At 36.8% G+C, this 9,853-nt stretch overlaps 1 non-coding gene across 1 annotated transcript; it reads left to right on the top strand.

The window, feature by feature from the left end:
* Positions 1-5,216: 5,216 nt before the first annotated feature.
* LOC125593514 lies at positions 5,217-5,323 on the top strand. Its single transcript, XR_007329418.1, has one exon. It is a non-coding gene; the product is annotated as a small nucleolar RNA R71 (small nucleolar RNA).
* Positions 5,324-9,853: the final 4,530 nt, after the last annotated feature.

The raw sequence follows: 9,853 nt of genomic DNA, 5'->3' as shown, positions 1-9,853 counted from the left end.
CTAATTACTAGAGTACTTAGGATGTATGTGTCGTACTTTCACTACAAGAAAAACTGGATTTACCTATAAGAGTATTTTCAATGTATTACTCCATTTTTTTACTCCAAAATAGTATAACTCCAAAATGAAGTTGGGTTTTACTCCAATGTATTACTCCATTTCTTACTCTAAAAAAAATATTCACAAATGATTCTATTTTTTATTTAGTTAATAATTGTTAGTAGTGCCTTCAACTTATAAAAATTTAACAATTAATCCAACTATTTTATATTTACAAAACTTTCATAAAAATATATTTTATTTAAATTAAATATTTATTAATAAAAAATACAGCTAGAGCTTTTCTTCCAACTTCAATTGGTGTAATTTTCATCATATGCAATTTTTCTAATTCAAAAACAAAATTATGCATTAGAAGAACATAAAGAAGATAACAATTTTTTTTTTTAATTTAAATTATGTACTTGATCCAAATGTTTGTGCATATATTAAGCTTAATGATGTTAGGAGTTTTCAAGGCTCCTAAGACAAATGTTGTAGTATGAGTTAATGTTGAACCAGTTCTGAGGGATATCAAAGCACCGAGAATGCAAGTACTCACTTAATCTAAGTGCAACCAATGATTTAGATGAGTTTTAAACTACTGCTAATACTTGAAAACAATTACAGAATGATACTTTCTTGACTAAGGGAAAAGAGAACTCATGAGCATAGGGATTAGACCTTGGGTGATCAAGTTTCGAACTAAGGATGGCAAACGATCAATCAAACTATCAACCTTAAGCTTAGACACAATCTTAAACAAACTCTATGCCTAGATGAATGTTCATTTACTAACATATCTCAAACATCAAATGTCTTTGGTTGAATAATATGAAAGCAATCATTACTAACAAGTCTATTGGCTATCTTAACACCTTTAACAACAAATGTCTTTGGTAAAGTATGTTAAAAGCTTAGGAGAGTTGTCTCAGGCATTTCATCAAACACCTTGTGGGTGGGAAATGCCTAAAGATCAACTTTTGAGTGGCCAACTCAGAAGGTGCATTATGAATACTCTACTAGCAAGGAACAAGAATGATCTACACTAAAACATCCTAGAACTAACCTAATCACCCTTAATCTCCCTAACCCATGAATTCAAAAGGTGATTACTCACTAATCTCCATGATTCCTCTTAAACCCATATTGGATTTCAGATTAATCATGTAGAGAAATAGATAAGAAATCAACAAGAACACAGGATAAAAGCAATGAAATCTGAATTAAAAGAAGTTTTTACTAGTTGTTCTCCAGAAAAAGAGATTCTCCAGCCACTGATGGCTTACCAAAGATATAAAACATAGGTTTAAAAAGTAAAAAACGTGCATAATGAAATGACCAAAAGGCCCTTGAGAAAACATGAGTTCGGCCAAACAAATAGACGCGGAGCGACCTCGGCACGTCGCTGCGAGAGGTCGCTCCCGGGTCGTTTCTTCGCGAGCGACCTGGCTGTGTCGCTCTGAAGACGTCGCTCCCGGGTCGTCTCCTCGCGAGCGACCTGGCTGTGTAGCTCCGAAGACGTCGCTCCCGGCTTCGTTTTGTGTCCTCTCGCCATGGAGATGCGAGCGACCTCGGAGCGTCGCTCTGGCCAGGTCGCTCCGGGATGTGTGTCACAGCGACTTCATGGCGTCGCTCCGGTGAGGTCGCTTTGGTGCGCTGCTCGTCCGTTGATCGCTTTAAACACTTTTTTTGAGCTACAAATGCGCCCAAATGTCTCCAGGAACTCCATGTGGTACTCCAATACCTAATAGAGACATATGTATGCAAAATGCAACCTAGACATGGCTAAACCCTAATCTATATGATGAAAATGCACATGAATAAATGGATAAGACAATGTAAATATGCAAGATATCAACTCCCCCAAACTTATTCTTTTACTTGTCCTCAAGTGAACTTTCTAGAACTCATAGGGAGAGAGGTTTGAAGGTGGGAGCTCATAGCCAAAAGAAACACACAAAGCACTCAAATCAACATCTAAATTCAGCATTAGTACACCCTCTCTTATTATACTCTAGCTTCTCTAGGCCTATCTCAACTCTTTTCATCCCTACACTCATCATCATGCATTCACACATGCAAATCAGCCAACTCTCAAGTTCATTAAGCATAGCATCAAGTGAATTCTTGCAAATGGTCAATTGGTCCAAATCATTTGGTTGAGTAAGGGAAGGCTTTTATTCAAGTGGGTCAAGAGGTTCAAAATCCATGATCTTTTAAAGTGGTTTACTCTCAAAACAAGTAGTCTTGACATTGCACATAATATATCTAAGAAAGTGACCAACTCATGCATACAATGTCCAATCTCCATTGTTTTACCCTTTTCCCAAACATACAGGTTACACAATCACTTCCCAATGTCAAACCCAACTCCCATCTCTCACCAAAAGATCCCAAGAATACTTTGCACATAAAACTCTTTTTCTTTGAAATCTATAAAGGATTTTCTCAACTTCTAAACAAATCTTAGCTCTAAACAACTTTGCTAGCCCCATTTTTCTTTCTTTTTCTCTTTTTTTTTTCGGGGGCCAAGACTTTTCATAAACTCGAGCTAGACATTTATCTATTAATTCCAATAAGATTATCCATTTAAACACAAAGAGTCTATTCTTTTCCTTTGAACTTTTCATGCTTCCAAACCATAGTCACCACACTCATCCCCACCTATAGCTAGACAATAGAGTGATTAATCTAGCAAGAATGAAGACCAAGCATTGTCGTTCCCGATACTCTCAACATTATGCACATGTAAGGCTTTCCGAAAAAAGCCTCACTCATCAAATAATGAAGGCTTAAAAGGAAGAAGGGATTTTGGGAATGGTGTACCACTAGAGTTTGTCAAAAAAGATTGGCATAAAGGATGTGACAACTCAAGTGTGTATATCCATGATTCAGTAAACAAGGGACCATGAGCAAGATGCATTAAGTTCGTTCAGTTCAAATACGGTTGTAGTTGGCTTCAAAGACTGAGTTTCAGCAATCAACAAGTTTCAGGAAGAGTTTTCAAGGCTCGAAGCATACAAGTGTTTTTGAGAGGTGCATAAGCTACTCAGGTGCAAAGTAATGTTTTTTACAAGACATTTCAAATCATTGCTCCCAATGCAAGTAAATGCAACCTATATGCTCTAGATTCTCCTAGAAGTGCAAATGATGCAAACTAAATGAATTTTTTTTTTTATGAAAATATATATGTATAATGCAATGCATGAGACTCAAAATCATCAAAGCAAACGTGATCAAATACTTGGTACCTCCCCCAAACTTAAATTACACAGTCTCTGTGTTGTCAAGGAGAGAGAGATACCCAAAAAGAGAAAACTAATATGCAAAAACGAAATGGTATATACAAGGGAAAGTAGTGGGTTACCTTCTATGGGGAATGAGTAGAGGGAGATGCTCCCTCCTCGTCGTCCTTAGGTGGTAACTCTTCAAGGTGCTCATCAACAAGAGTGCCCATCTCTTCAATGTAGAAGGCTTGCCCGAACACAGTTGGTTTCTTCATTTTCTCCTTGATGTCAAAGTGGAGAACATGCCCTTTACCCAAATGGAGATCAATCGTGCCCTCTTTCACCTTAACAATTGCTCCTGCTGTAGCTAAGAATGACCTTCCAAGAATCAATGGGTCTTGAGCCTCCTCACCCATCTCAAGCACCACAAAATCTGTAGGTATCTCATACCTTCCAATCTTCATAGGTAGGTCCTCTAAGATGCCCACAGGGTACTTCACTGAACGATCAGCTAACACCAGAAAGAGTCTAAACTTCTTGTACTGAGTGAATCCAAGCTTCTTTGCAACAGACAAAGGCATCACGCTGACACTAGCTCCCAAATCGCAGACACATTTCTCAAATACCACAGGTCCAAGAGCACAAGGTAGTGTGAAGCATCCTGGATCCTCTAACTTCTCTGGAACATCAAGCCTCTGGATGATGACACTACACTCATGGGTAAGAATCATCATGCTTTCCATTTCCTTCTTCTTTGCAGCTACAACATCTTTCAGGATCTTGTTGTATTGAGGAATCAACATGAAAGCATCGATGATGGGCATTGCAACCTGAGCTTCACTCATTTGCTTCTCAAACAAAGCCTTGTACTTCTCTAGCAGCTGCCTCTTGAATCTACCAGGGAATGGTAGTTTGGGTTCATAGGGAGGAGGAACAAAAGAATTCTCACTTGCTGGAGCAAGAACTTCACCATCTTTCACTGTTTTCTTCTCTTCCCCCACCTTTCATTTACCTTTGGCTTCCACAATCTAATCCAAGATTTCATCATTGATTTTCTCATCAACAATCACCACTTCATCATCTAAGTTGATGGCCACCTCCTCACCTAGTTTCTCAGCATCCCTGGTGAGGGTTGTAGGAGGTAACTGCTTACCACTCTTAAGGGTGATAGCTTTGGCCTCCTTGGGGTTTTGGTCCGATTTTTCAGGTAGAGATCCTTGCTGGCGAGTCTGGTGAGTGTTCATGGAAGCAAACTGATTCTCTAAATTCTTGACTGTAGAAGCAAGATGTGAGAACTTGTTGTTGAGCTCATTGTAGCTCTCATCAATCTTGAAATGAAGGTTCTTCAACTCATAACCAACATGCTTCTCACTTCTAGTATGAGACTCCAAGATTTGTTTCAGCAGGGTGTCAGTGCTGCTCTCTTGAGGAGCAGAAGAACAAGATGAGGGATTTTGCTGAGGTTGATAGCTGCCTTGCTGGTTGTTTCGAGGCGGATAACCACTCTGTTGGTTGTTGGGATAGGATTTCTGTTGGTAGTTGTTGTACTGAAAGTTGGGCTCTTTTTTGTACCAGCTACCATTGTTGTTGATGAAACACAGTTTTTCCTGACCTTCCAAACCCTCAACCTCATGGACTACAGGTGGTGTCTCTTGGCTTGGGTTACCAAAAAAGTGCAGCTGATCTTGTGTGGCTTTATCAGCAAGGAGGATGTCTATCTTATCATGTAGAGCTTTCAACTCCTTCCTCGTCTGCTTATCATCTGTTCGACTGCCTCTGTCGTGGTCTCCACTGTAGACTGCATCACTCTTTACCATGTTGTCAACCAGCTCCTCTGCATCTTCCTCAGTTCTCCCTAAGAAGCACCCATTGCTAGCTGTATCCAGTCTGGCCCTGTACTTAGGAAGAGCACCACGGTAGAATGTGCTCAGCAAGCTCTCCTTAGAGAAACCATGGTGTGGGCATTGAGCTTGGTAGCCCTTGAATCTCTCCCAGGCTTCACTGAAGCCTTCCAAGTTCTTCTGTTGAAAGCTGGAAATCTCATTTCTCAGCTTAGCAGTTCTTGAAGTAGAGAAGAACTTCTCCAAGAATGCTCTCTTGCAATCATCCCAAGTGGTGATAGAGTCGCTGGGTAGGGACTTCTCCCACTGACGCGCCTTATCCCCCAAAGAGAAAAGGAATAGCTTGAGCTTTAAGGCATCTTCGGACACACCATTGGTTTTTGACAACCCACAGTAGCTGTCGAACTTGTCCAAGTGATCAAATGGGTCCTCTAGAGCCAAGCCATGATACTTGTCGTTCTCGATCACGTTGAGGAGTCCTGGCTTGACCTCAAAGTTGTTGGCTGCCACAGCCGGTGCTCGGATTCCCAGTCTATGACCATGAATGTTGGGCCGGTCATAAGTACCAATGGGTCGAGCTACCCGCGGTTGGTGTTCTGCCCCTTGCGGTTGATCTTCCATATCAATATCGAATCTCTGCAAGTGGGCTTGTTGTTCTTCTTCTCTTCTAGCTCTAGCACACTCCCTCTCAAAAGCTCTGATGTCTGCTACTATTGGAACTAGGTTTGATGGACCCCTGCTCCTCAAGTTCATACACCTGAAAGTGAAAGGTAGGTGAAGAAGAAGAATCAATAACAAAACAAAATTAAAATGACTTAGTCTCAAGCAAGTGACTAAATCTCAATGTTTAAATCTACTCAGAATTCGGCAACGGCGCCAATTTGATGTTAGGAGTTTTCAAGGCTCCTAAGACAAATGTTGTAGTATGAGTTAATGTCGAACCAGTTCTGAGGGATATCAAAGCACCGAGAATGCAAGTCTAACTTAATCTAAGTGCAACCAATGATTTAGATGAGTTTTAAACTACTACTAATACTAGAAAGCAATTACATAATGATACTTTCTTGACTAAGAGAAAAGAGAACTCATGAGCATAGGGATTAGACCTTGGGTGATCAAGTTTCGAACTAAGGATGGCAAACGATCAATCAAACTATCAACCTTAAGCTTAGACACAATCTTAAACAAACTCTATGTCTAGATGAATGTTCATTTACTAACATATCTCAAACATCAAATGTCTTTGGTTGAATAATATGAAAGCAATCATTACTAACAAGTCTATTGGTTATCTTAACACATTTAACAACAAATGTCTTTGGTAAAGTATGTTAAAAGCTTAGGAGAGTTGTCTCAGGCATTTCATCAAACACCTTGTGGGTGGGAAATGCCTAAAGATCAACTTTTGAGTGGCCAACTCAGAAGGTGCATTATGAATACTCTACTAGCAAGGAACAAGAATGATCTACACTAAAACATCCTAGAACTAACCTAATCACCCTTAATCTCCCTAACCCATGAATTCAAAAGGTGATTACTCACTAATCTCCATGATTCCTCTTAAACCCATATTGGATTTCAGATTAATCATGTAGAGAAATAGATAAGAAATCAACAAGAACACAAGATAAAAGCAATGAAATCTGAATCCAAAGAAGTTTTTACTAGTTGTTCTCCAGAAAAAGAGATTCTCCAGCCACTGATGGCTTACCAAAGATATAAAACATAGGTTTAAAAAGTAAAAAACGTGCATAATGAAATGACCAAAAGGCCCTTGAGAAACATGAGTTCGGCCAACACAAATAGACGCGGAGCGACCTCGGCACGTCGCTGCGAGAGGTCGCTCCCGGGTCGTTTCTTCACGAGCGACCTGGCTGTGTCGCTCTGAAGACGTCGCTCCCGGGTCGTCTCCTCGCGAGCGACCTGGCTGTGTCGCTCCGAAGACGTCGCTCCCGGCTTCGTTTTGTGTCGTCTCGCCATGGAGACGCGAGCGACCTCGGAGCGTCGCTCTGGCCGGGTCGCTCCGGGATGTGTGTCACAGCGACTTCATGGCGTCGCTCCGGTGAGGTCGCTTTGGTGCGCTGCTCGTCCGTTGATCGCTTTAAACACTGTTTTTGAGCTACAAATGCGCCCAAATGTCTCCAGGAACTCCATGTGGTACTCCAATACCTAATAGAGACATATGTATGCAAAATGCAACCTAGACATGGCTAAACCCTAATCTATATGATGAAAATGCACATGAATAAATAGATAAGACAATGTAAATATGCAAGATATCACTTAACAAGTACAAATGTTATCAATCGAAATGTTGACCCACAAGATAAACAAACGCATCTATTCAGTTTGAACGATACTTCACTGATTCCAAAAACAGTTTACAGAATTATTAAATCACTTATTTGTATTATATTATATTACATTATGTTATAAATTATTTATGTTTAGTTTTGATTTTTATTAGTTTATGCATCTTTTATGTAAAACTATTAAATAATATTTTGTGGAGTATTATATTTATTTTCATGTTATTTTATTATTTTAAATATTATTTAAGTGTAAAATAAAAATATTCAAGATTAAAAAAACTATTTCATAAATAAAAAAATTTCAACTCCAGAATGGAGTAATGGGCAAGATTACTCCATAAATAGTGTAACCCTAGCCGTTACTCAATTTTGGAGTTGAATATAGAGTGGGGTTGGAGAAGATTTTATTCCAAAATGAAGTTTGGAGTCAAAAATAGAGTAGGGTTGGAGATGCCATAAATTGGCCACGCAAAAAAATTGTGACTGCTTTTTTTTTTACCACAAATAGCTACAAAACAGACTTATTCTACAGATTTTTGTAGGTAAAGTACTCAAATTCTATTTTTTGGTTATTCAAAGGAAATGAAATCACAATTAACCATAAAATAAATTATGGAAATATAAATTCATTATTATCCCCCACAAAAAGTTGGGACATAAGAAAAAGGTTGTTCGTCTAATGTATCTCTTCAACAAGATTTTTAGCGAAGTCAAGCAAGATAGGATTTTTAACAGGGTAAGTTCCCCATGGACAAGGCGAGCTAGCAGCAGTGCATTTTTTCTGTACCGTAAGTCAATGAAATGAAATGATCTTTTTCAGCACGAGAAGTCTCACTCTCTTCTGCCAAATTCTATATTTTTGTAATTATTTTTTATTGAATCTTTTCTTCTGATTTATCATTTAAATATTAAAAGATAAGCATTACAACATTAGAATGTTGTTATGTGTCATCACTAGAATGACTCTTGAAATCCTTAGAAAATAGATTGGTTCATTTAAATATATATTATATTTTTTATTAAATTAACCATTAAATTAATTAGTAATCTATAAAATAAAATATATTTTTAATTTTCTTAAATAAAAGCTACGAAATTACTTACTATGACTAAAATATATATGACAATTAATGATTTTGAATAAAACAAAGTTGATAAAAATTTGTGTATCCTCTTCTTTTTATTTAATTTATATTATGAAAATAGTTAAACTATCAAATGATTTAAATTTAATTTTTTTTTAAACGAATATAAATTAAAAAAAAAGTTTCACATTGAATTTATTTTGGTCAATGGCTTATATTTTAGTTATAACAAGATACAAATAATCATAAAATAATATGATTATAAAATTTCATTTAATAAATCTTTATATTAATATATAATATATATATATATATATATATATTTAATGTTTAAATTAAACTATATAAAATATTAAAATATAGAAATAATTTGATTTCAAAATAAGAAATATGTATTATATTTGAATTGAAAAAAATAAATACTTTTCCAATTTCAATTTGATCAAATCATCCAAATATATTTTACATATGTTTTGTTATTATATTAAAATATATATATATATATATATATATATATATATATATTATTTAAGAAAATATTAAAATATTTTGCTCCGTCCATTGCGCGGATTATCACTTAGTTTAACAGTAATTGGTATGTATGTGTAAATGTAAGAAGCGAAAATAGTATAAAGAAAGAAAAAGAACAAGACGGCTTACCGAGAGAGACATGTATGAAATCGGGGCGTAGTGGCAGAAGAAGATGCAATAGTGCGTCGAGCAGACAAAGAGTTTGGTTTAGCTTTATGAACTGACGGGCAATAGTGCGTCGAGCAAATAATGATTTTTATTTAATTTTTTTTTTTGGTTTAGCTTTATGAACAATATTTATTTTGTAAACCGATTTTAGTGTATAAAAAAAATTTCTATTGATAAATTAATGTAAATCAATTTTTTATAATCTTGAAAACTAAGTTCAATATATACATTTTTAATATATTTTTATTTTTTGAAATAGTCACATATTACCCACGAATTAAAGGTGGGTTTGTGGCTAAAATAACTACGAATATGATTAGCGCTATTTGTGGTTAATAGCCATAAATGTTTTGGAGCTATATGTTGTAGAAGAACCGTGAGGTGAATTGGTCTTGATATTTGTCCACTTGATCCAAGCTCGCTACCTCGAGTTGTGAGGTAGCCCTTTGAACAAAATAGTTGGGATTAATAGATAGACCATATAAAGGTTGTCAAGTTAGTTCATCTCAAATGGACCTTTAGTGGACCAACTTATGTGTCAATCCCCTCAGTCTATAAATCGACATGTGTTCCTCTTTAATAGGTGGGAGACTAGCAAGGACGCAACAAGACATTTATATAGAGGTAGAGTGGCTCTCCCTCTTTTG

This window comes from Brassica napus, chromosome C9, assembly GCF_020379485.1.
Source record: "Brassica napus cultivar Da-Ae chromosome C9, Da-Ae, whole genome shotgun sequence".
NCBI classification, from domain to species: domain Eukaryota; kingdom Viridiplantae; phylum Streptophyta; class Magnoliopsida; order Brassicales; family Brassicaceae; genus Brassica; species Brassica napus.
This window is presented reverse-complemented; position numbering and strand designations above follow the sequence as displayed.